The sequence below is a fragment of the Lissotriton helveticus genome, chromosome 1_1 (assembly GCF_964261635.1).
Source record: "Lissotriton helveticus chromosome 1_1, aLisHel1.1, whole genome shotgun sequence".
Lineage (NCBI taxonomy): Eukaryota > Metazoa > Chordata > Amphibia > Caudata > Salamandridae > Lissotriton > Lissotriton helveticus.
Window position 1 is genome coordinate 223,199,878 of NC_136057.1, and position 22,132 is coordinate 223,222,009.

Below are 22,132 nucleotides of genomic sequence, written 5' to 3' on the forward strand. Positions count from 1 at the left end.
TGTGCGATAAAGATACTTTAGTTAGTTAGAAAAGGTATAAAAACTGTCCCCATGGGAGGGAGGGGGCTCTTGCTGCTCATCTTCTCCCGATTCCTGTTAGGCGTGACATGCTGACGGACTCTTTGTATATATTTGTGAATAGGTTTTATTAATTAGGTCACGTAATTCAGTTGCTCAAAATATGTCACATTAGTTCATGGGCCTTGTGAGTGTTTTATGATTAATGGTGAGTATTGTGGATTTGGGTAGTGTTGCTATGACATATTGTTATATAGTTACTGCTTATCTATATACTGTGTTAAGTTAGCATGAGCTTATTAAATGTTTAAACACCATTTTTCCTTTTGCTGCTTCTGCACACGACACATAATTGTTTATTTAGCTTTCAACCTAGAAGAGCGTTGTGATTTACATGAGAATAATATGTTATTGCTCTGATATCAGCTTTGCTTAGTAAACTATGTCTGTACAGAGAGTGCTGAAGCTACAAGGATAACTCGACACAGAATTGTTGTGAGGTCTGATCTCCGCACCTTCATAGACATAACATAAGTGCAGCTCCTGCCAAATTCTGGCTTTAGGCGCGTTTTATATTGCTTTGCTTAGAGCACACATACACACTTGATGCGGTTTGCATGCAGAGAGCTGGTGGAAGCTGATGTGATCTCTTCATACTAGGATCTTGAGGTATGGGCCCGCCCTGCTAAAACCCAAAGAGACCTTCTTAGATATTAATATAATATGCTAGATAGGGAGGGTGAGAATTAGGTGTTGTTAACCCTTATTCATTACAGCATCTTAGCATGCTATCACCGTTTGCTTTCTATGGACTAGTAACTATGCTGATAACTTTGCTTCTGATAATATGTTTCCTTGTATTATCTAAGATACTGCGTTTGAGAAGACGGCATTAGTAAATAAATATTTCAAATGTGCACGTTTCCTCTTTTACTCCACGTTCTGGTTTGAAATGATTGTATAACGAAAGAGTGCTCATGTGTTCCACGTGACCTGAGGTATCGTAAGTTAATGTTCTGGTTTGTCTAAACATTGGGAGTTTGTTAAGACCAATGAGACATTGTAGCTAGCCTGGTGAGGGGATTTTGGGTACTGAGGTGAGTTTTGGGCCACCCTAATTCGCCGAGGTTCCAAATCTCTATGCACAGTTCTGTAGGAGAACAGAATTCCCACTACAATATTTTCTATAGGGGCGCTGGATCAGACCACACACAGGGCCTTGAACGAAACGCGTTTCTTCATGGGCAAGCAGTGAAGTTTTTTTACCTCCGCTGATATTGAAGCATGTTTGGGTGTTTTAGTGAGCATCCTGGCTGCCATGTTCTGTAATAGCTGATGTCTTTTCATGAGCCCTTTCTGGATGTTTAAGTATAAGCTGTTACAGTAGTCCAGTTTGGACATGACTAAGGCAGTTCAATCAAGACCAAAGAATTTGATCAGTGGCGCAAGTTCAGAGACATATACATTAAATAGAGTCGGACTAATGGAGGATCCCCGTGGTACTCCACATGGTAGCGTGAAGGGTTTTGCTGTAAACTTCCCAAGTGACATAGTCTGAACCCTGTCGGAAAGAAATGATTTGAGCAGCTACCAAGCTGTCCCCTTTACTCCGATCTCCAGCAGCCTGTCCATCAATATGTTATGATGGACAGTATCAAAAGCTGCTGAAAGGTTCAGCATGAGCATAGCCTCATTTCCCCCCGATCCAAAATGGTCCTAATCTCTTCGGTGGATTTGAGGAGAGCGGACTCAGTACTGTGTCCTCCCAGAAATCCATATTGAGTTGGATCCAATCTCTGGGAGTCTTCCAGAAATGCACTATGCTGTAAGTTCATGTTTTTTTTCGATTATTTTAGCAGGTAGAGGAAGTGTAGAGATTGGTCTGAAATTGTTGGAGTCCTTGGGATCTAAATGAGATTTCTTCAGGAGGAGTATTATAGATGCTCTTTTCCAAATCTTGGGGAAATAACCTTCCTCAAGCATTGCATTGATGATATATGTAAGAGTGAGTGCGACAGGTTCCACCACTAATTTGAGTATATATAATGAGCTTGGGTCGGATGGTGAGCCCGATTTAGCCAACATGATAATTTTCGAAATGTCCGTGACCTTCACCGGGACAAAGTTGTCGAGTTGGGCGAGGATGCAGGATGTCAGACCAAAGTCTGTTTCCGCCTTAGGTAAAATCTTTGTCTCGGGGCCTGACAGCGAGGAAAAGATACCATCAACTTTATATAAAATAATTCAGCTACACAGATCGTGGCTAGCAACAATGGGGGGGGACTGGATGAGCTAGAGCAACAGTTGTAAACAGTTCCTTGGTCGAATTGTTTGCTTGGTTGATTTTGTTTACAAAGAAGTCTTGCTTTGCTTTCGCCAGCAGCTGTTTGTATTGTGCCAGAATCTGTTTGTATTCTTTTTTAGCTATCTCATTACATTCCCTCGTCCATGCTCTTTCAGAGCTCTTACAGGCAAGTTTTCTGTCTTTGAGCTCCTGGGTGTACCATGGGGCGGATGGACGAGTTCTGTTGGGGTGGCTAACTTTATTTGGGGCTTGTTTATTACCAGCTGATTCAAGCCAGTTGTTATAGGTGGAAGTAGCCACATCAAGATTCGCGGGCACAGGAGGCAAAGAAGAAGGTAAAAGATCTTGGAGTTCATTAGTCTTTTTTTATTCCAGGCTCTACAGTACGTGGGCTTCATTGTTGATTTCATCACATCCCTGTGGGGTGGGGTCACTTTAAACAAGACAGTCTTGTGGTCTGACTAGACCACTCGTAGCAGATCGGTAAACTCCAGCTGTGTGTTATTGGTAAAGATCCCGTCTAATGAGTACCCAGCCTTGTGTATAGCCCTCTTGACTCGTTGCTTCAGGGCTACACTGTTCATAAGGTCCAGAAGGCTGGATGTGTCGGGTACTGTGGATCGGAATGGCGGCCCGGTTACACGTGAAGTTATAACGCGCATATGAGAAATGCTGTAATTTATTTACGACCGACACATTAAGAACAACAAGAAGCAAGGCTATCTCAGTTGTATTGACGCTGGCAGTCCGGATTGGTGGAAGCTTTGTAACAACAGACAGACTTGGAGCTGGAAGAGACATAGGATTCAATATGAAGATGGCGCCGGCGGGACCTTGAACGCCCCGGTCCTGATGAGGCCTGGAAATTAGAAAGGCTGAAACGCTTCGACACTTTTGTGGAAGGCACCATTTCAAAATTTTGAATATGTAAATTTAATTCAAAAGGAGTATAAGAATACTAGAGGCTAATGAGTGTACCTCCTAGGCTCCTATTTTCTTCATGGCGACCTTTTTTGTAAGGAATGTCTTTGGTTGTACATGATTTAGAATCATCCTTTGGTTAAAATAATAAGGGCGTGGACACTTAAAAAGGTTCAAGGATATATTTGTTGTACGTGTATTGATATATTGGGGTCGATTCCGATTCGGGAAAAAACACTCTGAATAGCCGTTCGGAGCGTTTTTCCCGTACGAATCGTACCGTGCAACGCCCCCCGTACATATGACACAGTAAGATTCGTACCAGGAGCCGTACTCCGTACGAGTCGTACAGAGACTGTACGACTCTAATCTCCGTACGATTCTCCCTCGGAACCCGCTGTACGCGACATCTGTACGGTTCGCGGCTGGTTTTTAAGACCCAGCAAGTATGATACGTGTCGGGTACGCACCGTACGACCCTTTTTCTACGGGAGCTGAAAACAGCCGTAAAAGCAGAATTTGCGCCGAAACAGGTACAGAACGCCCCCCCCCGGGTACGGTGCGTACCCCCCATGATCGCAGGGGTACTCACCGTACCCTTTGATGGGTGTACGAGCCATACCCCATCGCACAATGGGGGTACGGCTCGTACACCCCATGATCACAGGGGTACGGTGCGTACCCCTGCGATCATGGGGTGTACGGACTGTACGGTGTGTATGTGTTTGTGTGCTTTTCCGTACGACTCGCCCTTACCTGACGTGGACCGTACGAATCGCGTCCTCATACCCCGGTCTGGATCGTACTCGTCGGGTCGTACGGCATGTGTACAAGTCGTACGGTATGTGTACGAGTCGTACGGTTCACGGTTTCAGCCATGCAATACGTACGGATCGCGACGATTCGGATGGATTCACGGAATACGGATATTACTTCGCGACTTGGACGGACGGGTACGATTCGTACGGAGAGGGCTCCGGATACAAATCGTACGGACGTTTTTTTTCCCGAATCGGAATCGACCCCCTAGTGTTGTTTGTATATTGTATATATATGGGTATATGTATAATCTGTGTGTGTATATATATGTGTTTGAAAAACAGAAAAACAGCAAAAGATGACGTATTTTCAATTTTGCAAAAGATGGTCTATTAAATAGAAAAGAAAGTTGACTTTTTGAAGAAAAAAAATCTTTTCTGGGTTACTATTAGTTGAAGAGACTTAAAGAAGTTTTGATTTGTTCTGGAAGAGAGTAAACTCAAATAGGTAGAGATAATTAATTGTATCTTTATCCTTTAAATGCTCACACTATCTTTCCCTAGGTATCATATTTAGTATTTCCTGTATCACTACCCAGATGCCATGTGGTTAATTGGGGCCCCCCTGTAGTATATAGGATGTGTCAGGGTCGGCATCAATTTCCAAATGTAAATTAAAATCACCTCGCATGGTGTAGGAATCAGCACTTAATTTGATTTCCAGTAAATTGCATGCTTGAGTCAGGAATCGATTCCTAGGACTGGGGGGCCTGTAAATAGGGGTCCCTTTAAATGTGTATTGATGTGGGAGATGGAAGCAGAAGTCCAAAGCTTCACAGTCCTTCATAGAGGAGTTAACAAAAGATGCACTTAGTGACCGTAAATAAATAACAGCTAGTCCGCCTCCCTTTTTGTGAGTTCTATTTAAAGTATGAACCATATAATTGGGTGGTGTAGCTTTAACCAGGTCTGGGCCAGACGCTTGGTCCATCCAAGACTCTGTGATAAAAGCAATGCTGATTTATTCTTCCTCTATTAAGGAGGCGCAGTCAATGCTGTGTTTCACCAAGGATCTTGCATTTAGCATGACACATTTAAACTCTTTGGGACCGACTTGTTTCTGAGCTTTATGATTATTAAAAGCATTTATCCTTTGTTGGAAGAGGTATTCAGGTAGTATGGTTTTACATCCCTGGCCCACTATAACACCCCGATGGAGCTCTGTTCCGGGGATGATACATATACAGTTCTGCTTGGGCTTGGAAGTGTTAAGGCTATGTAGCTTACCCCTTGAATAGGGCTCCAATCTGGAGTGTCCTACATCTAAACGGGCAGGGGGGGCTGGCGCTGTGTGTGTGCCATGTGCGGACAGGCGCAGACGGGCTTGCCTTAGGCGCCCCTTTGGCGCGCCCGCTCCGTGCCTCCGCTGCGCGCTTGCGCAAGTTCTGCTTATAAGTGTAATTGGGGAGAGTGACTAGTACGCTAACCGTGCCTCCTCCTCAAAATGGTGGTCGCATGTGGAAAGCAGACCCAGGGGAGTCCGGCCCTAAGCACTGTGCAAATACACAAAGCAAATAGTTTTTAAAACCAGTGTCATGCTGGGAACAATGAATCAGTAAGTTAAAACAAATTTCACAGAATACCTAAAAATGGTGGTCTCTCCCGGCTAAACCTCAGGAGCACATCGATGTGCGCGCTCGCACCGGTTCTGATTTTAAGTGCTATTGGGGAGAGGGACTAGCGCTCTAACCCTGCCTCCTCCCCAAGATGGCGGTCGCCTGTGGAAAGCCGACCCCGTGGAGTCTGGCCCTAAGTGTGAGTGGGTCCAGGTGCGGGAAATTTTAAAATAAACATTGTACCTTTGCTTGATGTGCACACATTTTTTCTGTTTCAGTCACTGTCAACTTATTGTGTGAAGGTTATGATTGTTGCAATTAATCTGCCTGACAATCATTCTCAATACCTGCATAGGATGGGAAGCAGAGGAGCTGGATCCTCTTATGTGACATATCATGAAGGCAGCAATGATGGAAGAATCGGTCATTGTATTATCCATGAAAAGGGGGCTGAAACCAAGTACATCTAAAACACTAAGGGCCCGATTCACAGAACTAACTTAAGACAAATTCCTAAACTTACTACTTTTGGTATTCACAGAAGTTAGGATTTTGTCTTAAGACAGACTTAAGACAGACTTCAGACAGAATCCTAACTTAAGTCTGTCTTAAGTCTGTCTTAAGACAAAATCCTAACTTCTGTGAATACCAAAAGTAGTAAGTTTAGGATTTTGTCTTAAGTTAGTTCTGTGAATGGGGCCCTAAGGGCCCCATTCACAGAATGAACTTAAGACTCAATCCTAAACTTACTACTATTTTGGTATTCATAGAATGCACTTAATACTTTTGGCATTCACAGAATGAATGTACTACTTTTGGTATTCACAGAAGTTAGGATTTTGTCTTAAGTTTGTCTTAAGACAAACTTAAGACAGACTTAAGACAGACTTAAGACAACATCCTAACTTCTGTGAATACCAAAAGTAGTAAGTTCATACTGTGAATGCCAAAAGTAGTAAGTGCATTCTGTGAATACCAAAATAGTAGTAAGTTTAGGATTGAGTCTTACGTTCATTCTGTGAATCGGGCCCTAATTTTTTCGGGTTCTTAATATGGCGGGAACTGCGGAGATGTATCTTTCCTTGAATGTGATGATTTTTTTGTAGGCTTCGGTATTCGTTTTTCAGACTTTCCCCTGTCCACCTCAATTTCTCTATTGATACCCAATTATCCTTATATTTCTGCTAATAAACTTACTTTCTAGAGTAGGTACATTTTTTATTTACTTGGTTGGAACCTTCATTTGGTTCTATTTTTAACACCTACTGTTATAAATGCTCAGACTTACCCACAACCTTCACTTAGCATTAGGGACTTTGCCTCTATGGGAACTTATGGACATGTCCCTCTCTGCAGGGTCATCCCAAAAATGTTTGCCTTCACTCGCTTTACTAGGGCTTTACTAGGGCTAATCAGTACTAAAATATGTCTGCTCTCTCCCTAAACATGGTAACATTTGCCTATACCTGATTGCCATATTTGACTTACTAGTGAGTCCCTAGTTTATGTGACTACATGTACCTAGGGCCTCTAAGTTAAATGCTACTAGTGAGCCTGCAGCATTCATTGGGCCACCTACTTAAAATAGCAGTTTAAAACATATCTCAGGGCTTGGACGACAACCTGACATGCAGTTTTAAACTGCCATTTTAACATGGCATATTAAACCTTTTAAAAGGCCTGAACCTTCCTTTTTAATGCGTGTAAGTCACACCTAAGGTGAGACCTAAACAGCCATAAGGTAGGGTGCATTGTATTTAATAAGCAGGTAATGTTTTACGTTTCACATGTTCTGGCACTGAAAAACTCTTACATTTGTTTATCACTATTGCAAGGCCTATCTTTCCCATTAACTAACACTGGGTTACCTTATTACATTTAATAAGTGATATCTTTGGATGGGAAGTAGGTAAAGATATGGTGTTTACACTCAAATAGTTGACCTGGTGGTCTCATTATTTACCTACTCGTTCCCAAGTTTTATGTGTTCAATCACTCTTGTGCTTTTTTATTAATTTGTATCTTCATCTTCTTTTTTCACCTATTTTTTTATGTTGATCCTCATATTACTGCAAAAAAGGTTGTTATAAGAGAGAAACTGAAACGATTGTGCTGCAAAGACAACCAGCAGTTCTGGTAATAGTAAAACCTTTATTCAATTTTGCTTGAAAACCACAAAAGTATACAAATTAAATACATAACAAATAGCTGAACTTAATGGTCTCATTAATCCCCAACTCTTTTCCCATATTTTATGTGTGTATTCACTATTGTGCATTTGTATTCATTTGTGTACTCATCTTCATTCTGCACCTATTCTTTATATTGCGCCTCATATTACTGAAAAAGGTTTTTTGAAGAGAGAGACTGAAATAATTGTGTTGCAAAGACAACCAGTCAATTTCAACCAATACAGAAGCACTATTGTTTCAGTATCTACATCCCATGATCCGTCTAAGGGAACCTTTTACATCCCTGTTCCTCAAACTGTAGATAAGGGGATTCAACATGGGGATCACGGTGGTGTAAAATACAGAAACAACTCGATCTCGATCTTTTGAGGCACTTGAGACTGAACCCAAGTATATGAAAAAGACTGTGCCATAGAAAAGAAGCACACATGTAAAATGGGAGCCACAGGTAGAGAATGCCTGAAGCCTCCCTTCTGTTGAGCGGATTCTAAGCACTGCTGAGATAATTGATACATATGAGGCAATAATAACCATAACAGTGCTGACAGTAATGAGTGATGAAAATGTGTACACTAGGATATTGTTGAAGACGATTGCAGTGCAGGAAAGTCTCAAAAGTGGCAGTACATCACAGAAGAAATGCTGGATCACATTGGGTCCACAGAATGAAAGTCTGAAGATGCATCCTGCGTTGATGGCAGAGGTCACTAAACCCCCACTATAGGATATGGCCACAAGCTTAAGGCAAGCCCCCTGGTTCATGATTGCCATGTAACGCAGTGGGTGGCAGACAGCTGTGTGGCGGTCAAAAGCCATCACAGCAAGTAGAAAGCACTCTGTTGTCCCAAAAACAGCAAAGGAAAAGAACTGAGCAGCACACGCCTTAAGAGATATGGTTTTCTTTTCCATCAGCAGATGGCTCAAGCTCTGTGGCGTGATGGTTGTTGAGTAGCAAATGACAGGTTAGCTAGAAAGAAGTACATGGGACTATGAAGGGAAGGTGACATCCAGACAATGACCAGAATTCCCCAGTTTCCCACCAATGTGATGCTGTATATCATCAGAAAAAGGAAGAACAGAAAGATCTGTAGTTCTGGAACTTCTGAAAGCCCAATGAGGATGAATTCTGTGATAACAGTGAGATTTTTCTTTTCCATTGTGGTAACAAGAATTCGCCAAACCTGTTAATTAGTTAGAGGTTTTAGTTAAATGAATTCCGAACTTTACAGACATATGAGATTCATGTGTGTGTCTCAAGGAATAAGTTGATAAATGTAATAAGATCTTGACCCAATTCCTTTGGATGTCTCTATCATGTGAAGGTATCTGATGCAGAAAAAATACTTTAAATAGTGATAGCTTCCAAATCCAAAACTATTGTCTAGGGGCTTGATTCACACATGTTTTGCTATGAGTTTGTGTGACTTACTTCTCTAGTACTACTAATATATTCCTCATTTTCAGAGTACAGCAGCTTACTTCTGTCTTATTTCTAGGCTCAGAAGTGAAGGTAAAATCTATATGCTGACAAGTGTTTTGTAAAATTATTAATCTTTTAAATATTAGAATTTTTTTGTGTATGTGCATCTGTTATTGTTACAAGTTTTTAATGAAGTTTGCATTGGTTTATGCCGTACTAACAATAGTACACCTATTTTTTCATGTTTTACCTTATTAATTTTTTTATTATTTGTTTAATATGTGTACACCATGTTTACATTGGTGTACACAATGTTAAAATGTAAATTATGTTTTAATTACCTTTATTCAAATTCAATGAAATTTATTTTTTAGTTTGCTGTACATGTTGATATTTATGCATTGTGGTATAAAAGGATGTCTGCAGTCTCCAAAGCGACACAATGATGTTTGTCTTTTATTTATTTCATTTGTTTTTACGTATTCTATTTCTTAATGATAGTGTTCTTTGTTACCTCCAGTGATTTGCATGTGACGGACTCCCCTGCACTATCTATGACTTGGTAAGCGTGGTGTAGGACTTGATCCAAAGCTTGAATGGAGTCGATTTGACCCTGTTTAAGTTGTTGAACTACAGGGGCAGATGTGGGTGTAACCTTAGTGAATTACAACTGTCTTTAGTACGCCTTCTTTTGTGCTCTCTTACTCCTGGAATTTATGAACACAGCAAGAGTAAATCTTTTTGAATTAGGCCCTTTGTAATTTGGGACTTATGTTTTGAAAAGGTGTAGGTGATAATATCGACCTGCAGCTCACTAAATTGCATTTAGTAGCATGTGTAGCAGTAGTACAAGAGTACTATCATAAAACAAAAGGTGAGAGACCCATTTGCAAGCCGAGAGGACAGGTTCACTGAGAAAAAAACACAACAAGCTCCTCCCCTGAGTCTAGAAGACATTTGAAAGTACAGAGAAGAGATTAGAAAAGAATTGTGCAGTCTTGCAAAAATAAACATATAACAGATCTACACATCAATATATATTAATTGTATTATTTGCAACCAATCTAAAATTCCTTAAGCATAGAAGACAAGACAATATATCTGCATATTCCAGAGTAAAATTCCATATAGAATTGCATCAAAATTTATCACTGAACGTTTCATAAATCATCGTAAGATCATACATTTATATCCTTTAAAAATGTCAACAGCCAAACGTGATGGAAAAGATACAAAATGTTCTCATCACCCCATACTAGTGGGGTCACCTCTCTAAGCTCCAGTTATAAGTGGTATGTGTGTCTGATCCAGCTAGACACTCGGCTTCATTCCACCTTGTGGAAGAGCAGTGTTTTGAGAGAAGTTGCATTTAAGTGTATGCTATAATAACATTGGGAGCTTTAGGAGACATCATTATTCTCTTTTTTTTAGTATCAGTTAATATTAGACTAAGGCAATGATTTACAATTTGGTGGATGGGTACTCCCTTACAAGCTTTATGGCACTGAGTGTGCTACAGTTTGAGAGTTTGTCCTGCTCAAACTTTTGTTAATTTTTTTCTGGTACTCCAAACTACTGACAGACTGCTACAACAAATTTTCTTTGTTGGCTATAGATTTCACCTTTCTCCAACTGAAGGAAAACCAAACCAGAAGCAAACATGTGACTGAGCCGAATGTTAGTCATGGAAACGACGTGTGGTGAATGCGTTAAAGCATTCTTAATGGACATACAATCTGACTTTCGTCCTTTCAGAGCTTTTTGCACCAAAACTGATGGATTTATGAAGAGCTGAAGCTTGAGTATCAGTATTAGGCCTCACCCCACTGAAACATGTTCAATACCATGCTAGAATCAAATACCAAAGGTTACATTTTTGGAGCATATTTAGTAATAAGTTATATAGTGATAAAAATACATGGCTCTGCTGCTATCAGCCCCTGCTCTGGCACACTTTGTTGCTGCCTAAAGCCTAGTCCTGCCACACACACACACACACATATGGTCATAGTTGAGCAAATGTGTCTTTGTGAGTCTAGTACAAAATTCTATGCTCAGTCAAGGTTCAAACAATTTCCCACTATATATGCATTGATGTACAGTACAGTACACATGTCAGTTAGACTAATGAGGAGAAAAGAAAATGTTTCCCCAACTTTCTGCCTCATTCGACGAAACATACATTTTTGGGGCAAAGCCCTAGCTCCAGATGTTAGCAGTTAGGGCTTTTCATAGAAAACCATGGGTATTAGCATGAAAAATTCCATGTACGACCCACTGGACTCTCCCTTGAGCACTACTTTACATTAATTAGGGGCTATTTCTTGTAAAATAAATCCCAAAATGACACACACTGGCATAAAAAAAGGAAAGATCATTTAATTTCTCCTAACTTTTTCCACTTTGTACTGTACAACCCACATTCAAAGTGGGAAAAGTTTTAAAGTTTGTCTAAGCATAGTATTTTGTCACTTTTGACAACTTTTCACCAGCACAAAGTGTTAATAAATGTTGCACTTTGATTGGTGTGATTGTTTAGGCTTACCTAACTGACCTACATTCTTTGTCAGTCAGTGTGAAACTGATTTGATACTCGTGTACCAAAAACATAGACTTTCAATGGTGTCCCACATTGTCTTGGTACCCTTTTTCATAGGACATCAAGACTGAATATCTCCTGTTCGTCTTATACAGTTTTTAATATTTGATGTGTCATTTTATCTATTTTGCATTTATTGACTATTTATGATTGGCCTCCCAATGTCATTGCGTTGTTTTCATAACTTTAATGGTTTTTGGTAATGCTTTCATCGATCTTGTTAACATCTACTCATCTTTCCACACATTTAAGGATAAACAATGCTATTATAGCATTACAGCAGATTTACCTAGTGGTTTACCAGTAATTTAAAATAAAAATAAAAGTTTTATTTTTTCTTCTTAGGCATAGGTCTACCTTGTGGTGCTACATGGCTGTACATAAGCACAGGTTTTGTTCCAATTGTGAATAGAGAATGTTTTCACTGTAGGCTCAGACATGGAATTAAGGATGGGGTCTTTCAAGAGCGATGAACCAGAACAAGGACAACCGAGGATAAATACGTGACTGATACCACTTTTCAGTGCGATATAAAGGCTACAACTGTATTTATTACAATATTTACAAACAACAAACATTATTTTACTGGACTGTCAACATGCAGTATAATTCTGCTCATATCAACATTATTACAGTGTCTAATAGACCTAGAAATGTGTTATCATCCTCCTACATAATGGGTAGGCTTCTGGCTGGCTCCTAAACAGGTCCTCCCAGGGACTCTGCCAGAATGAAGAACAACACTCATTCCCCCCCCCCCCAATTAAGAGCAAGGCGCACTCAGATGTGGCCCCGAAAAACCATGAGAGAAACATCCTCCTCAGCACCTCCTAAGTGTGCCAGTTAACAGCGCCATAACTTAGTCCTTTGATGCAAACCTCATTAGAAACAGGCATGTAAGCCCAAACCTCAGCCCTTTGTCATGCATAGATCTTCCCAAGTCCACACCTGTGATAGAAAAAAATAACAAGAGTTATGGAATTTTCAATGCAAGATGCCAAGGTGAAGACCAGAATAAATGCCAGCACTGAGCCAACCACCAACGCAAGCCGCCAATGGTTTACCCGCCATTTAGTGTTCCCCCCACGGACTCTGGAGGGCATATTTACAAGTGCATTGCCCCGCCGGAGCTTCACTTTTTCTGGTACTCATGTGATGCAATGCCCTGGTCCATATTTACAAGGCAGCACTAAGCCACTTTGCCGGCTTAACGCAACCTTGTAAATATGACCCTCCTCCCTGCGGTTTTCTGTGGCAAGGGGGTATGTAAGTGGTGTTGCTATGGGCATTCCCACGCAACACCCATTGTTTTTTACACTTCCCCTAGATTTAAAAGAATCTATAAATCTGAGGCAGTGCCAAAAAAACAATGCCTTTGAAATGGAAGCTCTATCGTGGGACAACAGGAGAAATACTTTTATTTGTCCTAGATTTTTGCTACAGGTGTCCCTTCCTGAACAAACACAATCATCCCTGCAAAGCAGGCACCTTTGAATCGTTGTGTAAGGGTACCTTCGCTGGTGCTAGACATCCTTTGGTGGAAGGGCAAAAGATGGGTGCACCATAGTCTTGTAAAAACGGTGCATCCCTGTGTTTTTTAAATGAAGCTGTGCATGACAGCTAAATTGCTTGCAGCGCCAAACTGCTCCATTTCATTGTAAACATGCCCCTAAATGTTCTGCAGCATAGGAAATCTGCTGGAAGGCAATTGTATAGCATGCAGAGATTGTGAGTACTCTCCATACCGTTAAATGTCTCAACTAAGATAATCTTGGAAATTTGAAGCTGGATCAGTTGTAACGGATGGTGCTATATAACAAGACCCCTGAGGATATTTAGGATGGGAATAAGCTGTATGATGATTTTGATTTTTCTTTTGGTCCTGACAGAGTCATTGGGTGATACATCTTAAGATGAAACACATGTTGGCGACAGGTTCATTTTGTTCTTTGTTTGGATATATACGAAGACCGAAAATAAAGTGGAAGTATTAACGACTGCCTCCGGTGGACATTTGAGTTTTGGATACATCTGGTGCTCAGTATATCATTGACTATTATTTGGAGGCAATTCTTGTCTTTGTGCTGGAGGGGTTGAGTGGCCACTTCCATTCCTTGGAGAACCATGTATAAATAATTAATCTTTGACATTTAGAGACAAGATTGTGAGTGGATTTTACACTGCCAGTTTTTGTCTATGTATACTTTTATAAGGTGTTCCCTATCTGTATGGAAAAACTGCACTTTCTTCAGGTAGCCTTGTGGGATGGACTTCAGACAACTAGTGTTGTAAATGTTGATTATGTAGCTAATCGTGTGCTTGATAGAATTGTTAGGGCCCTTTACATAGGACCTGTCCCTTCAAACTCTTCCGAGGGTCACAAGTGGCGGTGCAATAACTTCTCCAGGCGATGTGTGTGCTATCAAAGCCAACCAAGAAATATCTGCAATAAAGAGTTCAATTTAGTCCTGCAACCATGTTGTAAGCCATGATATTAATTGTTTTTCAGTGGCGACTGAGCTGTCAATGAGTTTCCGTTCTTTTCCTCTCTTTTTTCCTAGTTTTACCAGGTTGCTTGGAATGAGTTTCAATTCATTTAAGTCAGCTGCTATCATCTTTACAATGATGCCTCCTCAGTCACTATGTTAATGTAGTAGCCATAATGGAGACGTCTTTCAAATTATGATGCCATGGTCTGACATCACACACCTGACGACTTGAGCATTGACCTGAGGTGTCTAATGCTCCACTACTTGTGCGCTCACAGAAGCACTTTAGGGCATAATATCAAGGCAGGCGAAATTAAATTATCGCCATCTTTGCGGACGTTTTTGGCCGCAAAGCGGCGATAATGTCATTGCCCTATTAGCAAGCTGTCGCTAACATCAGTTAGAGACAGCTTTTAGGTGATAGCGAGCGGTTTGGGGCCCGCTTTGCTTGTCAGCGATATTTATCGCTAATCACATGCAAAGTGCGCGTACCCAACCAGTTAGCGACTGAAAGCAGTCACTAACGTCGCTATCGCCTATTAGCAAGGCAGGTGTAGCGATAAAAAAATTGCGCTAAGCGCAAATATCGCTAAAAACTAACGCCTTCTCAGATCAGTTCTTAACCTGTATATCTAATGGGAGGTGGATATTCAGGTTAAGACCCTATTGGCATTAATGCCCGAATATCGCTGGTTTTCCAGCGATATTCACGCATTTTGCCGCTATCGCCGGATATTTTATCACATTGGAGATAAACGTTGCTAATAGCACGTTATCTCTGCGATAAAATCAGGCAATGCTTGGCGATAAAAAAAATTTCGCTATGCTTCTTTAGCGATAAATATTGCTACTTGTTGATAATATGCCCCTCTCTTTTCTCAGTGTTGACTGCTCAGTCATCTGTTACCTTTCCAGTACTTGAGCTTGAAGTTCGTCGGTTAAGACAACATGATGACGTGCGCACCTTCTGATGTGGCTCTTCTCTCCCCTTCTCTTTCCACTTCCATACTGGTGTCATTATGCCACTTAGGGGCTGCCTATCAGTACAACTCTAGAATCATGCTCCTCATGGAATCTTGCCTTCCGACCACTGGGGTAAGTCCAATATGAATTATATGTGCATTCCTTCTTCTGCTCTAACAATTTTCGTGCTTGCAGTGTTGCACATGGAGTGGTATGACCATGCACAAACACTGTGTACGAGGGTTGTGATTATTTAATATGTTTGTATGAATAAAAAATATTTCTCATGCCTGTTGCTTTGGTTTTGTTTATATTTGATAGTTCTATAGAGGCAATTCAGAAGCAATTGTATCTCTCTCACTATATGTTGTCATTGGTTTGTGCACTTTGATCCAGTTCGTGAGAAACATTTTGATTAGGAAAGACTAGATGGGACAACTTAACCCACCAAGTCTGACTCCTTAACCTTACCAGAAGTAGCAAGATAACTAGCAAATACATTAATGTTTATCCCCAGTAAATCCTAATTCGGGGGGGACATTATCAAGAATGACGTTAAAAATTATCGCTGGTTTAGCGGCAGAAAACTGTCGCTAAAGCGGTGATAATGGGCTTGATAATATGCCCTGCAGAATTCCAATAGAAGTCCATGTTCTGGTGTGAACATGGGTCTCTATGGAAATTCACAAGGGCATATTATCAAGCTCAGTATCGCCGCTTTAGGGGCAGTTTTCTGCGATAATTTTAACACTGTTCTTGATAATATGCCCCTACATTTTACAAGCCCTTTCTAGGTACCCCACACAGGGCTATCTTTGACAATGTAAATTTGCTATGCACACCACCTCGTGCTGCTCTTTGGTACTTGCACTTGCCCAGCCATTAGCAAGACCTGAGGAGGAAGCATGCCACCTTGGGCGGTAAGTGTTTTAGCCACCTATAAATAAGACTTCTGTGAACTACAGTGGAACAACAATATTATGTTGCAACATGGATCAAATACTTCTTCAGTCATTTCTGACAACCTCCAACAAAGCACCCAGGCCTGAGCGTCACAGGTGCAGGGGAACAAGATAATGGGAGAAAAATAAATACAATGGGGCAGATTTACAAGCCCCTTGCACCACTTTTGGATCACTTTTCCCATGTTAAAAGTGACGCAAAAGTGGCGCAAGGGGCCTGTAAATCTGCCCCAATGTGTCTCTTGAGCTTCTTGTAACAGATCTGCCATCCAAAGTTTTCTTCTGTACTGGATATGAGGTACTGGGCATAAGATGTCTATGGGGCAAATCAACAGTATAAACAATCATTACTTCACAAATGATAAGTCTATGTTTGCAAAAGAAAATTAAGTGCACTCGAGTTCTGAATCGCTGCTTATTGGAAACTCACTGTAAAGACAGCAATGTGGAATTTTGATCATGTTCACTAGCTATAGGTCCATATTTCCTAGATACATGCCTTCAGAGTCCTGTAACTGGGTGGAGTGGCTCAGTGGACTAATGCATCCACTGCAGGGGTCTGTGTTTGACCTCATGGTCACAGGTTCAAATCCTGGTGGGTCCACCGAGCCTTTCGTCAATCTGAGGTCGATAAAATGAGTACCATTGAGTTGGGTAACAATAAAAACGTCTTTTGTTAAGCGACCAAGTAGGGGTGAACGTGTGCTTTACAAATACCTATGTTATGTTAGAATTCCCAACATACCCCGGGGTCATTTTTCAGTATTCCCACTGTCGTACGACTCTAAAAGATCTTGATACCCCTTTCAGATCACATTCACCAGACTTCCTCCTCAGGATCAACTATAGAAAGTGGGGAACACCGCCTCTCACTGCTCTGAAACTTGGGGTTTTCAAATGAAAGGGAGGTCTGTTGCATAAACTCTTTATGACATTAGGAACCTTTATGAGCCAATCTGTTGCTTCTCCTCCCACGTGCCCGTACCATGTTTGCTTTCCTTGCTGTATACCTTGCTGGGTTGCCCTTTATTAAAAATTGGAAAGTAACTTTAAGGCACGTTTCTACAGTTTTTCCAGTCTGAACTGTAAATATCTACTTTATTTAACACCTGGGCCTGTTTTGGGGGGAAAAAGTAGCTTGTTCTGCAAGAAGGTGTGTATTCCGTCATACAAAATCAGTTCTGCTTGTTGGACTTCACTTCTCATTTCTACCAATTGTGCTAGCATACTTATTCCAGAATTTCCAGCACTAAAACATATGTTATTCCTGTAATTTTATATCAGTCCATAACAGTTCATTCATGTATTATTTAGAACAATATTCCCAATTTCGGAGGATGCCCATCCATCAGGAGAAATTAAATAACAATCCCTAGAACATAAAAAAAATAAAAACATATTAGCTCTCCCTTACAAATGAACGTACAAGATATGTCCTATGTAGATGAAACAATATGAAAATCCATCGTCCCCTGCTCACAAAATGTACACTCAGAAATGTTCCTATTGGCCATGGAACTGGAAATATGGGAGTAAATAGTATATGTATATCTTGGGGCTTCCCACACTACTGCCAAAGCAATGGAATGAATTTCACTTGTTATTACAACACACTACAGATTATCACAGGTATGGGTGGTACAGCATGTTATTGAGGCATCTGGAAGGTACATTGTCAGGCTAATATAGAGAAGGGTGAAGACCCAGAAAATCACAAACAGTAATTCAAAGATATAGAAGACATTTTTTACTCTTTGTGGACCGCATCACACTGAACCAGGGGTGATATGCAGGTCCCTGGAGTTCCTCACTGCAAGGGTGGGTAACTCTTTAGGGAGCCCCCAACCCTTCTGAGGGGCCCCTGTTGTGTGGCATTTTAGATTCTGATTGAATTTTCCCGGGTCATGCCCTTATATAGGTACAATTTATGTTGCCCTTATATGGGCATAGAAATCAAGCCATAATTGCGGCATAGCCCATGCTACTCAAATACAGGCATTGCTTCTGTTATCCATTCACCAAAGGTCACAACGATTTCTTGGAAAACTAGCTTAAGCCGTTAGGGACTTTCCCTTGCTTGAATATTGATTTCTCCAAGAACTCAGTTACTTCACAATGAACAACTATTCCCCAGGGGTTCACTCATGACGTTCATATGCCCGCCTTCATGTCAACCATGCCATTCCTAAACACCTTCAAGGTATAAATATACCTTCACTTGCTATAGCAAGATACAGTGGTTCGGCGCAGTTCGACAACCTACTTGCCCGACGCAGCTTGCTACAGCTATTGCCAAAGGAAGCCGACTCTCCAGCTGACACACTGATTAGGAAGCTGCCCTTCTCTGACGAGAATCCTGCTTCCGTGTTTCCGGCTCCCCATGCGGGTTGTTGGGAAATCGAGTCCCGAGACAGAGAAACCAGACCTCCTTCATTCTAAGGTATGGAGCTGATTAGAACCTAGAGAAACCTTTGGTAGATTCTTGGCAAGAACTAAAACTTACGTAAACAATACTTCCTTCCTTCCTCGTACCAGACCTAGGTTAGGTACATTGGGGTAGGCGTATTTTAGAAGCACCAGTTGAGTATTTTAGTCTATGTTATTTATGTATGTATTTTTATATGGCTTAGAAACCATACAATGCTCTTACAGTATTATTTGATATTACTGTTTACGCTGTACGCATTATACTTTGCATTCTGCCTAACGATTGTAGCAGTTTACCTCTCTTGCATGAGAAAGAAGACTTTTCAATAAACCTTCTATTGAAAACGCCTGACTCTCTATTTCTCTGCAACTCTGTAGAAACGAAACATGCACGATTGACTGAGTAAATAGTTATCTATTGTTTCCACGACTCTGAGAGATATATTCTTGGGAAACAAAGTTGTCATGTTTATGCAGTTGTCAGAAACTAATCCCTTCTTGTGTATTCAAGAAAGTTTCTAGTGACCTCTGAGCTAGCTGGCACTCACTAATAAGTTTAGTATATTTGATAGAGACCTATTAGCGTGAGTCCTACGTCAAACCTTTAGAATATATTATTCAAATGCGCAGAGCCTATTGGGAATATAGGAACTACACTACACCCCACTGAGACCAACACCTATGAATATCTGTGAGATCTAGGAGACTCAGGGGTCCTTATCACATTCTGAAGGGAACCCCATCAGTTTATCTTACCCCACAACTGAACACAGGTTTTGCCCTCTTCTGCTCTATTTTGCCTTCTGTGCTAATTTTTATGCCCTCTGCTTTCCTTTTTCTGCTTGTTTTTCTGCCCTCTTTTTGTCCTCTTCTGTTCTGCCTTACCTGTTCATTTTTCTGCCCGCTGTTTTGCCTTTCAGCAAATTTTTCGGTCCTCTGTTTTGCCATTTCCGCTCTTTTTTCTGCCTTCTGTTTTGCTCTCTTGTGCTCTTGTTTTGCCTATTTTGCCTGTTTTTCTGACCTCTGTTTGCCTTTCTTCTCATTTTTTGCTCTCTTTTTGTGCCTCCCCTGCTCGTTTCTTGCTGCTTTGCCTTTTTTACTTGTTTCTTGCTCTGTGTTCCCTTTTCATGCTTATTTTTCTGCCCCATGTTTTTTGTTTTCCTGCTACTTTTACTGCTCTCTTTGTTTTGCATTTTCTGCTTGCTTTTCTGCCCTCTGCTTTGACTCACTGTTTGTTTTTCTGCCTTCTGCTTTGCCCTCTCCTGCTCTTTTGCCTTACGTGCTTTTTCCCCCACTGTTTTGCCTTTTCTGCTCATTTTGTGCCATTCACTTTGCCTTACTGCTCATTTTTCTGCTCTTTGAGTTCCTCTCTTTTGCTCTGTTTTGACTCTTCTGTTCGTTTTTCTGGCCTATGTTTTGGCTTTTTCTGCTTGTCTTTCTGGCCTCTGTTTTGCTTTTTCTGTTCTTTGTTTTCCATTTTCCTCTGTTTCCCTCCTTCTTCTATTTCCCCCTCCTGCCGCCGGCCGGACCTCCCCCCAGGACCTACTAAATGGAGGCCACAGTACAACACCATTGAGCATGTCCTTGTGCCAGCTCCACGGGCAACAGTTCTCTAGTCTTGCTTGCCCACACTCAGCTGTCCTCTGCTCCCTGTCTACGTGCTGTCCTCTGTTGTGCCACCTCAGCTTGTTTCTTGCTCTGTTTTGCACCTTTTGCTAATTTTTCTGCCGTCTATTTTCCAATTATGCTAATTTTTTGCCCTCTGTTTTGTCTTTTCTGCTTGTTTTTCTGCATTCTGACTACCTTTTCTGCTTGTTTTTCTGTCATCTGTTTTGAATTTTCTGCTAGTGGTTTTGTCTTTCATTTTGATTTTTCTGCTCGCCCATTTTTCTGTCTTCTGTTTTACCTTTTCTGCTTGTTTCTTTCCTCTTCCCGTTTTTTCTTCAAGACCTGTCTCAGGGGGAGCTGACACAATAGAGACCTCACACCACAGAGCCAATAAACCCCCAGGGGTGATAGTGCCATGTTCAATAAATGCTGATTGATTGATTGATTGAAGATTTCGTAAAATATCCTGTTGAATTTATTGTGTTTAAAGACGGAAGACTCTGTATTTCACAAAGAACATACATAAAATGAAAAAACGGTTTAGCTACCCAGCTTAAAACATACAAGAATGAAAGGTTGTCAAATGCATTTTATAAAAGTAGTCATGTGTACACCATACCAATTTAGAAAAATAGAGTATATTTTAATCACACCAACATGGAGTAAATCCAGCCAATAGAATTGGAGATATGAATGTTGTGTAGTGAACGCCGGTTCCTAAAAGATCAATGTGCCATCCGTGGTAGTCTGGTTGCGCGAGATAGGGGCAAAGTCAAACATTCGACTTCGACTTCGTATACTTAGAAGACAGTGCCGGTCTTGACTTACCTTTGGACTTAGAAGAAATTTCATGAAGGACATCTAGTAACCACCAGTTGAACTGCAGCTCTTTGTAGAATTATTTTGATATTGGATACTATATAATATTCAATGCCCACTGCTAATCTCATCCCATAATGCTTTGCAGGGCCTTTGGTTGGGAATTTTATTTTGCCAATAACTGTGCTTGGGGTGGTCCTAAGAGAATGGGACCACCACCAAATCATTCAATAAGATGTGCTTTTTTGTTTTCAAGGCATCTGTTTGGTACTAGGTTAGGGAGGATCCCAAAATCATCACCTCTCTCACTGCTTGCTAATTTTTCAGTTTCATTTTCACATTAACATAGAAAGATAGAGATACTTATTTTATCATAACTGGCGTTGTGCAGGATGCCATTTGTAATTATTTTGCAATTTTTTCACAGTGCAGACAAGTACACAGTGTCATCAACTACGCTATGCGTACTACGTGAAGTTCAAAGTATACTGCGTGAAGCTACGTGTAGTGCTGCTACACAAACTACGCCCAGGCCTAGAAATAACACGCAGCTCCACAGGACTACTGTGAGGAGGCACTGGCACACCGGTATCCCTGCACTGAGGCCCGACATACCAGCTGAGTTGCTGAACATGGACCAGCCCCGCCAGAAAGCGGTGAGTGACCCCAGATACCGGTAGCGGGCGTTCAGGCACTACAGGCACAAAGGGCAGAGACGCAACAGAGCCTATTACAGGTGGCCCGGGATGGCGGAGGGCCACAGGGAGCAGCGGTGTCACCGGGGGGGTCATCGGTAGGTGACCTGTCTATCGCCGGCAGACTGGTGACTAGCTATATTCACAGATGAAGGAGCTAGGCCTGCGATAGGTGAAAGTGCACAGTTAAACGCATGGCACCGCTAGCAACACAGGAGATGGGGCCGGTTGAATGCAAAACTGATTGCCCCGCTGATTGCTGTTGCCACTACCTGCTACGGGGGAGAGACAGCAGACAATCATTGCATGGCACATGTACATAACCGCACATACACAAGCA

The 22,132-nt window shown here is 41.3% G+C and overlaps 1 pseudogene; it reads right to left on the minus strand.

Annotated features, from left to right (window-relative positions):
• Window positions 1-303: 303 nt before the first annotated feature.
• LOC144760507 (olfactory receptor 5AP2-like) lies at window positions 304-19,618 on the minus strand (annotated as a pseudogene).
• Between the last annotated feature and the right edge of the window lie 2,514 nt (window positions 19,619-22,132).